Source organism: Anabrus simplex, chromosome 10 (genome assembly GCF_040414725.1).
Source record: "Anabrus simplex isolate iqAnaSimp1 chromosome 10, ASM4041472v1, whole genome shotgun sequence".
Classification (NCBI taxonomy): domain Eukaryota; kingdom Metazoa; phylum Arthropoda; class Insecta; order Orthoptera; family Tettigoniidae; genus Anabrus; species Anabrus simplex.
The window spans coordinates 114,770,142-114,787,364 of NC_090274.1; the positions used below are offsets into that span (position 1 = coordinate 114,770,142).

Genomic DNA, 17,223 nt, shown 5'->3' on the forward strand with positions numbered 1-17,223 from the left:
CTGGAAATCTCGTACATTCCTAACAGACTTCCTGAATTTGAAGTCTGTTAAGATATAGTCTATTATGGACCTGGTACCCCTAGCCTTCCATATGTAGCAGTGAATGTAGAATGTATTCATAACTGCTAAATCCATACTATGCCTTTGCTGGCAGGATGTAGTGTTTACAGTGCACTGTCTCCTGGTATGGGCTAGAATAAATTTGTTACTTTCATTGACCTGTCTCAATCTCTTCCTTGACTCTGACAGTATGAAAGTGACTGAGGTATGAGCGATTCTAGTAATACCGTTCCTTATGCAGCCAGTCCCTGTTATGAATGGTGTGAAAATATCGCTCAAAGGGTCGGTTGGTGCATGCATTTCAGTGGGCTTGGCAGACTGATATGTAATAGCAACTTCTGGCTCATTGAGGAAAGCAACGGGAAACTACCTCACTCCTCATTTCCCTAGTATGCCTCTTCAGTGACACCTAGGCTATCTATGACAGCTGTTGGTGGAGCTGTAGAAGAGCAAACCAGCCTTTGGGCTGAATACCCAACAACAAACCCATACTAACACAGAAGTCCAGCAAACCCTTCCCGTTCCAATTAGCTTCCATATCTTCCCCACATTTACCAAATCATCCTTTTGTATCTTTCAGTTCTATTTCCAACTCTCACATTGAAATCGGCTATAAGCACTATCTTATCCTTGCTGTTGACCCTGACTATATCACTCAATGCTTCATAAAACTTGTCAACTTCATCCTCATCTGCACCCTCACGTGGTGAATACACTGAGACAAATCTCATCCTAATTCCTCCAATTGCCAATCTACTTACATCATTCGCTCATTTACGTGCCTGAACTTAAAATGAAGAAGTTGAACTGGTATACTGATGAATTGGCTCAGTATAGAGAAAGAATGCTTTTGCTGGATAGAATTTATAAAAACTCTTGTTAAGGAGGAACTGAGCAGAATGGCGTGTATAAAGCTTATCTTAATTGTAACAAGTTATATGAAAGAAAACTTATCCATGACAAAACTTTAGCTTGTGAAAAATATATTGAGAATGCACCCAACAAATGCAAGGCGGCATGGGATCTTATAGTGAAATGAAATGTCGTATGGCTTTTAATGCCAGGATTTTCCAGGCCGGGTACGGCTTGCCAGGTGCAGGTCTTTCTATTTGACGCCCGTAGGCGACCTGTGCGTCGTGATGAGGATGAAATGACCTGTTATACTGATGAATTGACTCAGTGTAGAGAAAGAATGCTTTTGCTGTATAGAATTTATAAAAACTCTTGTCAAGGAGGAACCGAGCAGAATGGTGTGTATAAAGCTTATCTTAATTGTAAAAAGTTATATATATAAAAGGAAACTTATCCATGACAAAACTTTAGCTTGTGAAAAAATATATTGAGAATGCACCCAACAAATGCAAGGTGGCATGGGATGTTATAGTACAAGAAAACATCCCTACTCGTACTCAAGACACACTTCTCGATCCTGAAGAACTGAATAATTATTTCTTAAACTCTAAAAGAAATCGGAGGTCAAATTAAGGCAACAGGTACGGCTATGAGTGACTTTCTTCACAATCAACCCCCTATCAAAACACTTTCCATTGGGTTGAAATCCCATCTGATGAAGGAATTAAAGTTAGCTTAAAATTATCAAACTCTAAGAGTATGGATTGTTATTGGTTATCTAATTATATCATCAAAAGAATAATACATTTGATTTCTGATCCTCTAGCTTTTATTTTTAATACGGTAATTAGAGTTTGGAGTTTTTCCTGATTTACTTAAAATTTCTAAAGTTATTCCAGTATTTAAAAGTGGGGACAAACAGTTTCTTTAGAACTATCATGCTGTCTTATATGTTCCAATAATTGCTAAAATATTTGAAACACTTTTGTACATTCAACTTAGCAACTATTTTGAAACTTACAATCTCCTATCCAACAGTCAGTTTGGGTTTCGACAAGGTAAATGTACTACTACTGCTGTTCTTGAAATTGTTAATCAGATATTAACAGCTTTTGAAAACAAGCAGGCCATCTCTTTGGTGTTATGTGGTATAAGTAAAGCTTTTGATTGTATTAATCATGAAATTTTACTTGCAAAGCTTGAGATGTATGGTGTCGAGTATCCCTCACTGAACATAATTCATTCTTCTCGCATGCCGTGGGAAGTCCCGAGTGAGCGCCATATGGCTTCTGTCAACACGGCGAGATAAGAAGTGTTCACTGCAATGCGCAGCTGTTTAGCACTCTGTCCCTCAGTTAGTTAGAAAATATTGGACTTTTAAGGTGTGTTGTGAGGTTATCACGATGGTTAAATACACTATAGAGCAAAGAATATTTTTGGTCAAGTGTTATTTGCACAAGAAGAAGAAACCAGTTAAAAGGTACCTTCGAAAATTCCGTAGATAATTTCCCGGTGCGACAGTACCATCAAAACATTACGTGCATCAGCTCGTTTACAAGTGGCGTAGTACTGGTTCTGTAAGCAATAAGAAAAAGAAGCGAAGGAGAACAGCTCTCACACAAGAGAGTTTAGAAGATATACAGGCAAGACTCCAGGCCAGTCCACATAAGTCGCTTCGGAGATTAGCTCAGGAAAGTGGTATTTCACCTTCTTCAGCACGTAATGCAACAAAATTGTTACGTTTACGATCTTATCGGACTCATTCCGTCCATTACATACTGCCTACAGATTTCAATGCAAGAATACGATTTTGCAATTGGCTAATAAATAGCGTCCACGACGGTGTTGTGGATCCGAACTTTCTTTTTATGAGCGACGAAGCCTGGTTTCATTTGAGTGGATATATCAATTCACAGAACAATAGAATCTAGGATACAGACAACCCGCACATTTTACAGCTGAGACCTCTGCACGATGTGAAGGTGGGTGTGTGGTGCGCTATCAGTGCCCAACGAATTATCGGTCCGATATTTTTTCAGGACGCGATTACTTCTGACCGTTATATTCACAACATTCTGGAACCATTTTTTGCTGAACTGACTGAAGAAGAGGATAGTGCAACGGCACATACGGCGCGTGGCTCTATGCGACGGTTACGGGAAATGTTCGATGATGATCAGATCATCAGTAAATGCTTATGGTCCCCTCGTTTGCCTGATTTAAGCACATGTGTTTTTTTATCTATGGGGAAATCTTAAAGGAAAAGTTTACAGGAATAATCCTCAAACTGCAGAAGAATTAAAAACTGAAATTAGGAACATTGTGCGTTCTATCAGTGTCCATGAACTACAAACTGTGTTTCGAAATCTCATTACAAGATGTGAAGCTTTCATTGCAGCTGAAGGAGATCACTTTCAGCATTGTCTGTAAATACTGGTGAGTTCAGTTTAATTTCCTAGTTGATTTATTTATTTGTTTGTTTATATATTTATTTATTACTGGCGAATTCAGTTTAATTTCCTAGTTGATTTATTTGTTTATTCATTTACTTATTTGTCCAGAGCATCTATGTAGCCGGCGAGTTCAGTTTCGTTTAGTTTCTGTAGGCGTAATCATGCCGCTTCTTTGAGCCGACTATGTCTGCTTGTCATGGTGGGCACTCCGCTCGCTGTCTCCACTTCCCAGCGTGTCTAATCCTCGGCACTCCGCTCTGTACTTTCAAATTAATCACCCTGTATATGGTCAATGGCAAATAAAGATTCTTGATTCTTGGTTATATCCCCTTACCCAAATATCACTTACTCTTAGTACATCCAAATGCATCCTCTTTGCTGACTCAGCCAGTTCTACTTTCTTTCTTCCATAAGCCCCATTAATATTGATAGCTCCCCACCTAGTTCCATTTTGTTTGCCAAGCTGTTTCTAAGGAGTCGCTCGCCTGTCAAATGGTAGTGGGACTCCATTACTCCCATAGGTCCGAGGCTTGCTTAAAATGTTCTGAGCTCGGTAAATTCATGAAGCAGGATGCTACCCTACTTGCACATAGTCCAAGTGAGGATCTCTCCTCTAACAGGTTAGGGACCACGGTAGATTTTATAGTCCTAGCCGCCTGAGCACAAGGAGGGCCATGACTCAGAATACATCCGAGATTCCCACTCCCGTTCCATAGCAATTGGTATCCCGACTCTCAGGACCACTTAGTAGGCCGCTTGGCCGTTGCCTGTGGTTCACGAACTAGGTCGTGACTACAGTAACCCACACCATGAACCATATAAATATTTTTAATATAGATTAATGCTGATAGATAATGTATAACAAGTGGAAACCATATGCAAGTGATTATTTAAATGCAGACTAACAATATAGCAGTGTGAAATACTTCATCATTTGTAGTATATAAGCAATTCCATAGTTTATTTTTCAGTATTTAATTAGAGCTGTATATTTTATTTAGGGTATTTATATCCCTTAGTATCACTTGATGTTTATAAAATCATATTGGATAAAAAATTGTAAGTTTTAAAATTATTGTTTGAAAGAGATTCACTCCAATTCCATCTCAGTAACAGTTACTTTGGACTTGCATCACTTGTATTCTGAATGTCTCTTAGGTCAGTTCATCTTTGGACATGCCATTTGCCAGATCATTTACATGAACACCCTAAGTAGAATAAAATATTGATCATTTGATCTAATGCAAATTATTATTTACTACTCTGTATATTTTAAGTGTTATTGGGCGAGTTAGCCATGCGGTTAGGGACTCATGGCTGTGAGTTTTTATCCGGGAAATACTGGGTTTGAACCTCACTGCATGGTTTCCCATTTTCACACCAGGCAAATGCTGGAGCTGTACCTTAAGATCACAGCCGCTTCCTTCCCAATCCCAATCCCATCATCACCACAAGACCTATCTGTGTCAGTGCGACATAAATCCAATTGCAAAAGAAACTAAATTTTTGTCCAACCCTTGTCCCATTTCTCTACGGGGTCTGGTATGAGGCGAGATGAATCTGTTATGGCAGGTTTTTATGAACGGATGCCCTTCTTGACGTCAACCTCACCAGAGGTGTTAATGAGATGAAATGAATGACATGATATATGATAGTAGGAAGGGAGAGGGTGAAACCTGGTGCTGGCACATAGCCTACTCCTGTCAGATAGCACCAAGGGGTCTGCTCAAGGCTTGTCTCCATCTGACAGACAAATCACCATCAGCAGCGTCATATGCAGTCACTCTATAGGAGCACTGTGGAGAGGTTTGGAATTTAATCCAGGATTTTGGCACGCAATCTAGTGATTAGAAATTGTATACCACCACCTCCCTTACCCTGTCGGCCAACATTCTGATGGTGAAATTTTTTTTTGACCAGCGTGACTCGAACCGGCTAACCTCGCCTTAACGATCATGGCCAGCAGGCGTGCTAATCTGTATGTTATAAATGTATAATATGAAAGTTCCTTGGAATTTTATCCTTAAAATTTCTTGTTCAGTTCACAATTCATTGTTTGATTGCAAAATGCATCCCACACACTAAAGACTGTTACAGTAAATATACTAGTCAGAATGAAATTTATTGGATAACATTTTCCAAATAATGAACTCCAGGCAGGCCTTGAAGAGTGAAAGCTTACATGCACCTAGTCATTCATCTAATTATTCTTGCAGCTGAATTTGCAAAATTCTGATAGAGATTGTGTGAATTGCTTTACTCTAGTTAACATTGTATTTTTGCTTTTCTTTCAGTGTGAGAAGTAAAATGCGGACTGAACTCAAAACACTAATGGAAGAAATCAAGAAAATTCTCCCCAATTTCCCAATTACTCTAGAAGACTTGAAGACTCCAAAAGCTCAGTTCATGACAGGATATTTTTATGCTGTTCTAGAAGACTGTAGAGTAGATACAACACGTGTAATGGTCCCTTCAAGATGTGAATTGGAACATGGGGATGTAACTGCACACATTTGTCGTGTTGCGAGACTATTCCTCTTAGTGAAAGCCTTCTTTCCAGAAGAAGTTGGATTATTGCAGAATATGAGTATTAGTACTTTCCTGAACCCTAGTGAGTATTAACATAATAGACAGGTTTTCAGTTTTATTTTATCATTATAATTGTGTTTGGTAACCATGACTTTCAAACGAATGTAGACAGTAAAACCTGTCTTCAGCGGAAACCAAAGGGACCAGAATTCTTCTTCCGCTGTATACAGGATTCCGTTTCATAAAGGTGGTTAAAAATAACAAAAATCATAAGTTAGATAATCCAGCAGTATATAGGATTTCTTATGGTAGTAGATACAGTTATAACTCTAATTACACACTTATATACACCAGTTCCGGCTTAGAACAGTGCACAGTAGTACAGTACATACTTATTTAATACACATTGCATGTGTTATAGAAATAACACCAATAGTAATACTGGACAGTACTGTCATTTACTTCTTCCAGTAATACAGAATTGTATGCTGAACAAAACTATCCCTGGTAGCACATTTATCAGTTAAAATACGGGCACAGTAAATAACGTCGAACAATTCTGTCATTTTTCGTTGTACAATATAATTGCTTAATTGAGTCATCCTATTCAGTACATTATTTACTTCATCTATTCTACACTCCCCTCTTTTGAGTCGTCTTCTGTGGATTGAATTTTAAAGGTATGTAATCTACATGTCCTCATAAAGGTTAATAGGTCTCACTAGAATCTTAAATCTTAAAAGTACTTAAACTGCAGTTCTGTAATGTCATAATAAAAGTCGATGGACATTGGTACAATAGGTCTTGATTGTATGTAGATAATAACATGGTTACCGGGTGAGTTGGCCTTACATTTAGGGGCGCGCAGCTCTGAGCTTGCATCTGGGAGATATTGGGTTCGAACCCCACTGTCGGCAGCCCTGAAGATGGTTTCCTGTGGTTTCCCATTTTCACAACATGGCCGCTTCCTTCCCATTCCTAGGCCTTTCCTATCCCATCATCGCCATAAGACCTATCTGTGTTGGTGCGACGTGAAGCAAATAGCAAAAAAAAAAATTAAAATATGGCTTTAGATATGGTGTCTTGCTGTTCGGCGTGTTTTTACCAACTTCACTTAAATTTGCTGTTATTTTAGATTTCCAAAACTTGGATAATGTCATAATATTGGATAACGCTCACTTCTGTATTTAGCACAGAATTTATTTTGGTTTACCAAAACATAAGTTTTTGTTTCAATCAGAATTTAAACCTTAAGTTTTTCATACTGACGTACGGAAAGCAAATTAGTATGTTCTGCTGGCACTATCGAAATATAAACAAGGTTTTGACTCCATTTGGGGGTTGCAAAGAATTTGTCAGAAATTATGTCTGCTATTGAGCAGAAACAAAGAAAGAAGCCTAATATGACTTTCCAAAAGAGTGAATTATTATTGAATTTGGTGGCAGAAATCATTAACATCATAGAGAATAAGGAATCAAATTATAGCCTACACATTGTATATTTCACTCAAAACAATAAGGCAGTATTCCTTAATTCTTCAGTAAAAATTCCTCCAGTTGTGTACCATACAAGATATAATTGAGAATTCATTTTAGGCCTACCAATGTGTTGGGAATTCCAGTTTATGTTTGATTATGGATAATACTGACGAGGGAACACATACATGTGTTCCACTCAGATTCGGTTGAAATTTGGTAGGAATATTCGTGGGAGGCAGTAGAATGCTAAGGTGAAAACTGCATGTCCCCAGCGCAAGTTTAAACGCCAAAATAGAACAAATAAATAGTCGTAAAATTAGAAGTGCCGCGGGAGTATCGGTGTTTGGCGGAGAGGGAGGGAAGAGCGAAGCAGTGGACGTGAGCCAACCGGGCTGCGTTGAGCTGCGCCAGCAGCCAGGCAGCATATAGTTAGCGCGTTCCCCTTAACTTCCCGATTAGATGTGCAAAACGTAAATATGAAAACAGCACATGAAACAAGTGTACAAAGGACAATGTTTGAACAATGATGCCAATAAGGTTTGAAGAATTCACGCCCGAGTTCTTGTTACTCGTTGTAATTAGTGCAATAGTGATTGTTTACAAAAAAGTGTACAAGGCACAGATACTGTGTGCACCATGCACATCTTACAGCGCTGTCGCTTTCACAAGTATTACATTGATTATAAGGATGGCTCTTTTTTGAAACAATAATCGACTGGATTAACAAATTGTGAAGGTTTCTTGTTAACATAGCCACATTTGTACCAACTGTACTGCCACATGCTACGAAAACGCGGAGAGGAGAACTGGTTGTGCGTCAAAGATTGCACTTTTAAAATGTTGTTCCTTAAATGTACCTTGATATCTAACGAGTTTAACCAAATTAAATCGTACAAAATACGTATAAATTGCTTCCAAATGCGGAAGCCCAAAACATCTAACGGCTGGATAAGTCCAGTGGCTCCTTTCGAAATTGTTTGAACATTAATGATTTTCTTACTCCCAATTTTAGCATTTAAAATATTTTCTTCTTTCTGTCCGGTCCAGGAATCGAGAACTAAAACACTGTACTCTGGTACTAGCTCACAATAAACATCCCGTAACCATTTCTGTACAAGTTCCTTGGTCAGTTTTCCAGACTTTGAAGGCAAAGTGTACACATTTGGTGCGGTAAATAGTTTTTTTTCTATATTAGGACCAAATTTGCCATTTTTTTCTTTCAACACCACTAGCAACTTCGGCAGGAGTTGTCCATCTGCCGAAATTATTGGCTGTATTGTGTAGCTATGAGTTAGTGAATTTATAGATTGTGCTTCCGCTAATACGACTTTTTCTCCTCATTGATGGTTATGAATTACATGTTTTTGGTCCGTATTGAACTGAGAATAATATATAAGTAATAATAATAACAACGTAAACGTTTCTACCTTATCAATACTACAATATATTCACAAAATTACAAATTACACGGTACTAGTTTCGACCCATCTAGAGGTCATCATCAGCCGTATTGGAGCAAAGATCATTTGTGGCGAAATCCTAAGAAAATGTTATTTTAAAGAATAACAAGTGAAATGAGATGTTATGGTAATAGTTAATAATACAAGGAATATACATACTAAGAGGTTTTAAACAAAGAATAAAGTATAAATGGGGTGTTGTAAAAATTATAATCATGGAAATCAGTAAGTTCTTGTATTGAAATGAAATATGGCTTAGGAAGAGGGCTTAAGGCGGGGCTGAAGGGTGCGGGAGAAAGTGTAACTGTCTTGGAAAAGTACCTTTGATTAAATTTAGGATTGAGTTTAGGTTGGCTGCATTATTGTTTCTGAGGAAAGTGATAAATAGATCGAAGAGTATGTTGGGTTTCTCTGAGATTTCATTGAGATTGTGACTGGCATTAAAGTATTGGTCTAGGTGTATGTAGTAATTTTCCATTATGTTGAGTAAAGGGCCCTTGTTTGCTAATACGAGGATGTCCATGTCTTGTTCAATATTGGTGAAATTATGGTTATAATCTTGCATGTGTTGGCCGATGGCTGAAAACCTGTTGTATTTTATTGCGTTAGTGTGCTCGTGGTATCTGATAATGAAGTTTCTCCCGGTTTGCCCGATGTAGGTTTTTTTACAGGTGGTACATTTGATCCTATAAACTCCTGATTTTAAAAAACTGCTGGTCTTGTTGATGTGTGAAGTATTGTATAAAACGTTCATGTTCTTATTGTTGGTTTTGAAGGCTATTTTAACGCCTTGTTTCTTAAAGATGTTGGTTAACTTGTAGATATCATAGTTGAACGTGAAGGTGGAAAATGTTAGAGGTTTGGTTATTTCTTTTTTGAGGGTAGTTTTTGGGCGATGTTTGTGTTTATTGATTATCCTTTCTATAAAATGATTGCTGAAGCCGTTGAATTTTGCGATTCCGCGGATTGTGTTGAGTTCGTTTTTTAGATCTTTATTGGGCATAGGTATGCTGAAGGCTCGATGAACTAGGCTGTTGTATGTGGCTCGTTTGTGGGACTGGGGGTGCACTGAATCTTGGCGAATGGTGGAGGCTGTTTGAGTGGGTTTTCTGAAAATTTTATAACTGAAAGAATCTGAGTTTCTAGTGATGGTTAAATCTAGAAAGTTGATTTTTTTGATTTGATTCGGATTCTAGTGTGAATTTCATATGAGGATCAATATTGTTGAGTCTTAAGAGGGTGGTGGGTGCGTTAATTGATTTCTCATTCATGATTACAAAGACATCGTCGACATATCTGGCCCAAAACAGAATGTTTTCGAATTCGTTGTCAATTTTGGTGTATTCGAGGAAGTCCAGGTATATTTCTGCTAAGATACCTGAGGCCGGTGACCCCATTGCCAAACCATTTTGTTGATATATGATATTGTCAAAAGTGAAGAAGTTATTGTCGATGATAAGTTTTAATATTGTGATAAAGTCTTGTATCTCTAGTTTGCTTAAGTGGCTGATTTGTTTAAATTGTTTATAATTATCGGAATTAATTTTGATACTTGTATGCTTGGGTACATGTTTACAATATCGAAAGAGTGGATGGAGTGATCCGGTTGCAAATTGAACTTGTTTAGTTTTTCTACTAGCTCAGATGTGTTTTTAATAGACTTTTTGGATAAGAATTGATAATTTTTTCTTAAGAAACATTGGATGAATGGTGATATTTTGTATAAGGGGCTCGGTCTATAGTTGATAATTGGCCGGATGGGAATTCCGGTTTTGTGAATTTTGGGAAGAGCTTTAGCAGTGGGGAGTCCTGGGTTCATATGTATGAGTTTGGATTTTTCCTGTTCGGTAAATAAAAATGAAGTGTTTTTAAGAGTTTGTTTAAGTAGTTTTTGAATTTTTTGGGTGGGGTCTTTTTTGATTATCAACTATAGACCGAGCCCCTTATACAAAATATCACAATTCATCCAATGTTTCTTAAGAAAAAATTATCAATTCTTATCCAAAAAGTCTATTAAAAACACATCTGAGCTAGTAGAAAAACTAAACAAGTTCAATTTGCAACCGGATCACTCCATCCACTCTTTCGATATTGTAAACATGTACCCAAGCATACAAGTTTCAAAATTAATTCCGATAATTATAAACAATTTAAACAAAAACAGCCACTTAAGCAAACTAGAGATACAAGACTTTATCACAATATTAAAACTTATCATCGACAATAACTTCTTCACTTTTGACAATGTCATATATCAACAAAATGGTTTGGCAATGGGGTCACCGGCCTCAGGTATCTTAGCAGAAATATACCTGGACTTCCTCGAATACACCAAAATTGACAACGAATTCGAAAACATTCTGTTTTGGGCCAGATATGTCGACGATGTCTTTATAATCATGAATGAGAAATCAATTATCGCACCCACCACCCTCTTAAGACTCAACAATATTGATCCTCATATGAAATTCACACTAGAATCCGAATCAAATCAAAAAATCAACTTTCTAGATTTAACCATCACTAGAAACTCAGATTCTTTCAGTTATAAAATTTTCAGAAAACCCACTCAAACAGCCTCCACCATTCGCCAAGATTCAGTGCACCCCCAGTCCCACAAACGAGCCACATACGACAGCCTAGTTCATCGAGCCTTCAGCATACCTATGTCTAATAAAGATCTAAAAAACGAACTCAACACAATCCGCGGAATCGCAAAATTCAACGGCTTCAGCAATCATTTTATAGAAAGGATAATCAATAAACACAAACATCGCCCAAAAACTACCCTCAAAAAAGAAATAACCAAACCTCTAACATTTTCCACCTTCACGTTCAACAATGATATCTACAAGTTAACCAACATCTTTAAGAAACAAGGCGTTAAAATAGCCTTCAAAACCAACAATAAGAACATGAACGTTTTATACAATACTTCACACATCAACAAGACCAGCAGTTTTTTAAAATCAGGAGTTTATAGGATCAAATGTACCACCTGCAAAAAAACCCTACATCGGGCAAACCGGGAGAAACTTCATTATCAGATACCACGAGCACACTAACGCAATAAAATATAACAGGTTTTCAGCCATCGGCCAACACATGCAAGATTATAACCATAATTTCACCAATATTGAACAAGACATGGACATCCTCGTATTAGCAAACAAGGGCCCTTTACTCAACATAATGGAAAATTACTACATACACCTAGACCAATACTTTAATGCCAGTCACAATCTCAATGAAATCTCAGAGAAACCCAACATACTCTTCGATCTATTTATCACTTTCCTCAGAAACAATAATGCAGCCAACCTAAACTCAATCCTAAATTTAATCAAAGGTACTTTTCCAAGACAGTTACACTTTCTCCCGCACCCTTCAGCCCCACCTTAAGCCCTCTTCCTAAGCCATATTTCATTTCAATACAAGAACTTACTGATTTCCATGATTATAATTTTTACAACACCCCATTTATACTTTATTCTTTGCTTAAAACCTCTTAGTATGTATATTCCTTGTATTATTAACTATTACCATAACATCTCATTTCACTTGTTATTCTTTAAAATAACATTTTCTTAGGATTTCGCCACAAATGATCTTTGCTCCAATACGGCTGATGATGACCCCTAGATGGGTCGAAACTAGTACCGTGTAATTTGTAATTTTGTGAATATATTGTAGTATTGAAAAGGTGGAAACGTTTACGTTGTTATTATTATTACTTATATATTATTTTTCTCCTCATTCATTATGAGTCCTGCCAGAATGGAACTCTTCATGAAAACCAGACTGATCAGTATTAAACACGCACTCTGGGCCGTGACTTTCTATTAATTGCGACACTTCTTCAACAAACAGTGTTGAGTTACAATTAGTATCTTCTTGTTCAAATTGGTACTTTTTTAGATACGAATTTGCAAATTTTTCTTGATTCAATTTTGAATTTCTTTTTAAAACTCATTACCCATGAATGAGACACTCGAAACCTGTCATAGTTAACTAGATGAGCGTACTTTAAGGCCCATTTTTTAATATTTATATCGTGAACAATTTTGTTTCGTTGTCTACTTTCTTTGAACTTTTGATAAGTCTTCTTCGTAACAAATTAATTTTTTTCTCCCATTGTGCCACCGTTTTCCAGTTGTTCCCACCTGTAAAGCTTTTGCCAGAACTTCTTCCTTTCCCAAAACATCTTCATTCTGGCTGACCTGGCTGCCCTTTCTTCATCAGATATGACATATTGTTTTTGTTGTACAGTTTCTAATGACAATCTTATTTGTTTGTTCTTGAGAATCCTTTTTTCTTCTCTATTTTCAATTTGCTTCATTGTAATATTCAGCTCTTCTAAATCATTCTGAACTTCATTAAACTAATTATTTTTTGTTTTACTTTTCCAAAAGTAATTAAATAGTTGTTTTATTATCCTATTATCATTTAATCTAGAAAGATGACAGAAAAAGGCAATTCTTCTTTTTCTCATCGTATCTATTATAGATTCACTTTCCCTATAAACCACTGCATTAGGCAATAATCTCCATTGTCCATCCACCTGATGTTTTTTATTAATGATTGTTCTGAGTATCCTTCTGTCAACCTTTTGCAGTGTGTCAGTTGTTGCTTTGGTGTTTTCACAAGCATAAGTCGCTTCAGGTTTAATGACAGAACAGTAATGTTGAAGTTTAGCATTTATTGAAAGAGTTTTTCTTGTACGTCGGCCATGTAATTCGTTGTGCTTTTTTTTAACTTAAATGTTCTGCTTTCTATTGATGACTTTTTGTTGGTGTTCCAAGTTATAATTTCACCAAGATATTTAAACTTATTCACAATTTTAATTTGTTTGGTATTGGCTAAGGTAATAGTTGGTGCTGTAACAGGGAATGTTGGCATTATTTCTGTTTTTTCATATGAAATTTGCAATCCAACTTTTCTTGCTATGTTATCAAGTTCTTCTATTTGCAATTTAACTTCTTCCATATCATTAGCAAGTAGTGCACGATCATCAGCGAATGCTAAACAATTGAGTCTTATTTTTCTGCCAATCTTGATGTTAGGTTGACACATCTTATTCCATTCCCGCATGATTTTTTCCAACACACAATTAAACAATAATGGTGAGAGTCCATCTCCCTGCCGAAGTCCAATATTAATGTCAAATGAATGGATGAAAACCATAACGGTATAAGTAGCATTTTGGTCATTCAGAGAAAAAGGCATTTAAACATCTTCAACACTCATATGAAGCATGCTATTTGTAGTTATACCAACCATCACTAGAGCGCAGAATATTACCGCTATCACTTGTATCTCTTTGCTGGTGAAAGGATACATCCTCCCAGAATTACATCCTGCACTTAACTCATTTTTTTAAAAATGTCACTTATACCGTTATGGTTTTCATCCATTCAAATGGCTTTGACATTTCTAAATCTGACTTTAGATTTAGTGTTCTTAAGGGTAATTCCAATAAGGCGAATAAGTTTTGGATGTAAATATATATAAATACATTGATCTACTTACGATATAATTCCAATCCCAAATTCCTTTCATCTTAGAAAATGGGGTGTCTTTTTGGTCACACTCTGCAAAACAATTCTGAAGGCACACTACTACATTCCACGGATTGAATGACTTCTGTAGTGGCCTTTTTTTTATATCTAGGTGTAAAAAAAATCAATTATTACCATACATGGTTAAAGTAAATATACAGTCACCATTCATAAAAATGACTATAAGAAAGTCAGATTTTACCTGTCATTGTAAGAACATTGTCTCATCGGACGACTAATTAATGTGCACCTCTTGATCTGCTTTGACGCTTCTAATCGGGAAGATATGAGATATGTGCAAAGTGCGGTGTAGTAAAGAAGAGTGGCCGGGATGGTGGGGGTGGGTGGTCATTCATTCGACTCGAGCAAGCAGCCCAACTATACGCTGCTCACGTCTGCTGCTTCGCTCCTCCCTCCCTCTCCGCCACACCCAGATACTCCCGCGGCACTTCTAATTTTACGACTATTTATTTGTTCTATTTTGACGTTTTAACTTGCGCTGGGGACATGCAGTTTTCACCTTAGCATTCTACTGAATCATTCAACCGAATCCAAGTGAAACACATGTATGTGTTCCCTCGTGAGTGTAATTTGCATACAAATTTTTATTTGTTTATTTTTCTATTCCACCTCTTCAATACAATACAAGTAAATAAGAATGGAGTTTCATTCGACAGTACACCAATGAAAAACTTGCCACCATCTTAGATAAGAAGCAAAAAACTCTGAAAAACAAATTAGAACACCTAAAAGAAACTAAACGAAAGTCAACAATACACGAAATAAGAGAAAAAACCCGACTTCATTAATGAAAAACACTCCCGCGACAATTAATTTATCGGACAACAACTCTTCTGAAAAAGAAATTAATATACTTAATAAAGGAGCTAAATTCAATTGGTCCAATCCACAAAAAACGGAAGATTTAACAACCACAATAGCGGAATCGGAATTAAATATAGGGAAATTGCCGGCAGGAATACAAAATTATATGAAATTCGAAGTAAAAAAGAAACTCCCAAATTTAGTAAAAGAAACGAAAACCAACTCTAACCAGGCCCTCTTGAAACAAACAAGGGAATTAAAATAAAAAAATAAGCGATAACAATGTGATTGTAACTAAGGCAGATAAAGGCGAAACAGTAGTCCTAGTAAATAAATAAAAGCGACTACCTAAAAAAAAAAACGAGTAGTTCTTCTCTGATGTCTTAAACTCTAGTGAATAAAGACCCGGTCCCTGGAATTCAACGAAGTCTAAAAACAGTCCTTAAAAATTCAACTTGTTTATTTAATGAACATGAACGACAAAAACTGGTTAATATGAACCCAGTAATACCTAAGGCAAAGGCAGTACCCAAGATGCACAAAAATAACAAACCCATTCGACCAATTATAAACAGTAGGAACAGCCCAACATATAAAACGTCAAAATTTTTACATCAGTTTCTTAAAAAACGTAAGTTTTACAATACTTCTTCAATTAAAAATTCAATAGAATATTGCAAAAAACTAAAGAAGTTCAACTTACAACCCCATCATAGGATGAGCTCGTTTGACATTACTAATATGTATTCAAACATCCTTATTAACGAATCAAACCTCTCCAAACATAGCCACTTAAAGTAAACTTGAAATAGATGAATTTATTAATTTGCTTAAATTTGTGTTAAATAACAACTATTTCACATTTAATAGCAAAATTACCACCAGTTGAGGTTGGCTGTGGATGACCCCAGCTCGGGGATATTGGCTGATATTTACATGGACAACATGGAACATAGAAAAATTAAACCTAATATAGAAGGGCTCTGCCTTTGGCTAAGATTTGTAGACAACACATTCGTAATCATACATACAAACATACATTATCATTATAGACTGTTACGCCTTTCAGCGTTCAGTGTTCAGCGTTCTGTGAATTTACTAAACGTCGCCACAATCCTCGATTTTCAACTAGTGTTGTGGCCTCATTTAGTTCTATACCTCTTATCTTTAAATCGTTAGTAACCGAGTCTAACCATCGTCGTCTTGGTCTACCTCTACTTCTCTTACCCTCCATAGCAGAGTCCATTATTCTCCTAGGTAACCTATCCTCCTCCATTCGCCTCACATGACCCCACCACCGAAGCCGGTTTATGCGTACAGCTTCATCCATCGAGTTCATTCCTAAATTAGCCTTTATCTCCTCATTCCGAGTACCATCCTTCTATTGTTCCCACCTGTTTGTACCAGCAATCATTCTTGCTACTTTCATGTCTGTTACTTCTAACTTATGAATAAGATATCCTGAGTCCACCCAGCTTTCGCTCCCGTAAAGCAAAGTTGGTCTGAAAACAGACCGATGTAAGGATAGTTTCGTCTGGAAGCTGACTTCCTTCTTACAGAATACTGTTGATCGCAACTGCGAGCTCACTGCATTAGCTTTACGACACCTTGATTCAATCTCACTTACTATATTACCATCCTGGGAGAATACACAACCTAAATACTTGAAATTATTGACCTGTTCTAGCTTTGTATCACCAATCTGACATTCAATTCTGTTGAATTTCTTACGTACTGACATCAATTTAGTCTTCGAGAGGCTAATTTTCATACCATACTCATTGCACCTATTTTCAAGTTCCAAGATATTAGACTGCAGGCTTTCGGCACAATCTGCCATTAAGACCAAGTCGTCAGCATAGGCCAGACTGCTTATTACATTTCCACTCAACTGAATCCCTCCCTGCCATTTTATACCTTTCAGCAGATGATCCATGTAAACTACGAACAGCAAAGGTGAAAGATTACAGCCTTGTCTAACCCCTGTAAGTACCCTGAACCAAGAAC

The 17,223-nt window shown here is 36.9% G+C and overlaps 1 protein-coding gene across 7 annotated transcripts in view; it reads left to right on the forward strand.

Annotated features, from left to right (window-relative positions):
- capt (adenylyl cyclase-associated protein 1) overlaps nt 1-17,223 on the forward strand; it is an 861,909-nt gene that overhangs the window by 776,013 nt on the left and 68,673 nt on the right. For all 7 annotated transcript variants that reach the window (XR_010861164.2, XR_011018799.1, XR_011018798.1 and 4 more), the window contains one exon: nt 5,660-5,976. The gene's annotated coding sequence lies outside the window, so the exon portion shown is untranslated. The remainder of the gene's footprint in view (nt 1-5,659; nt 5,977-17,223) is intronic.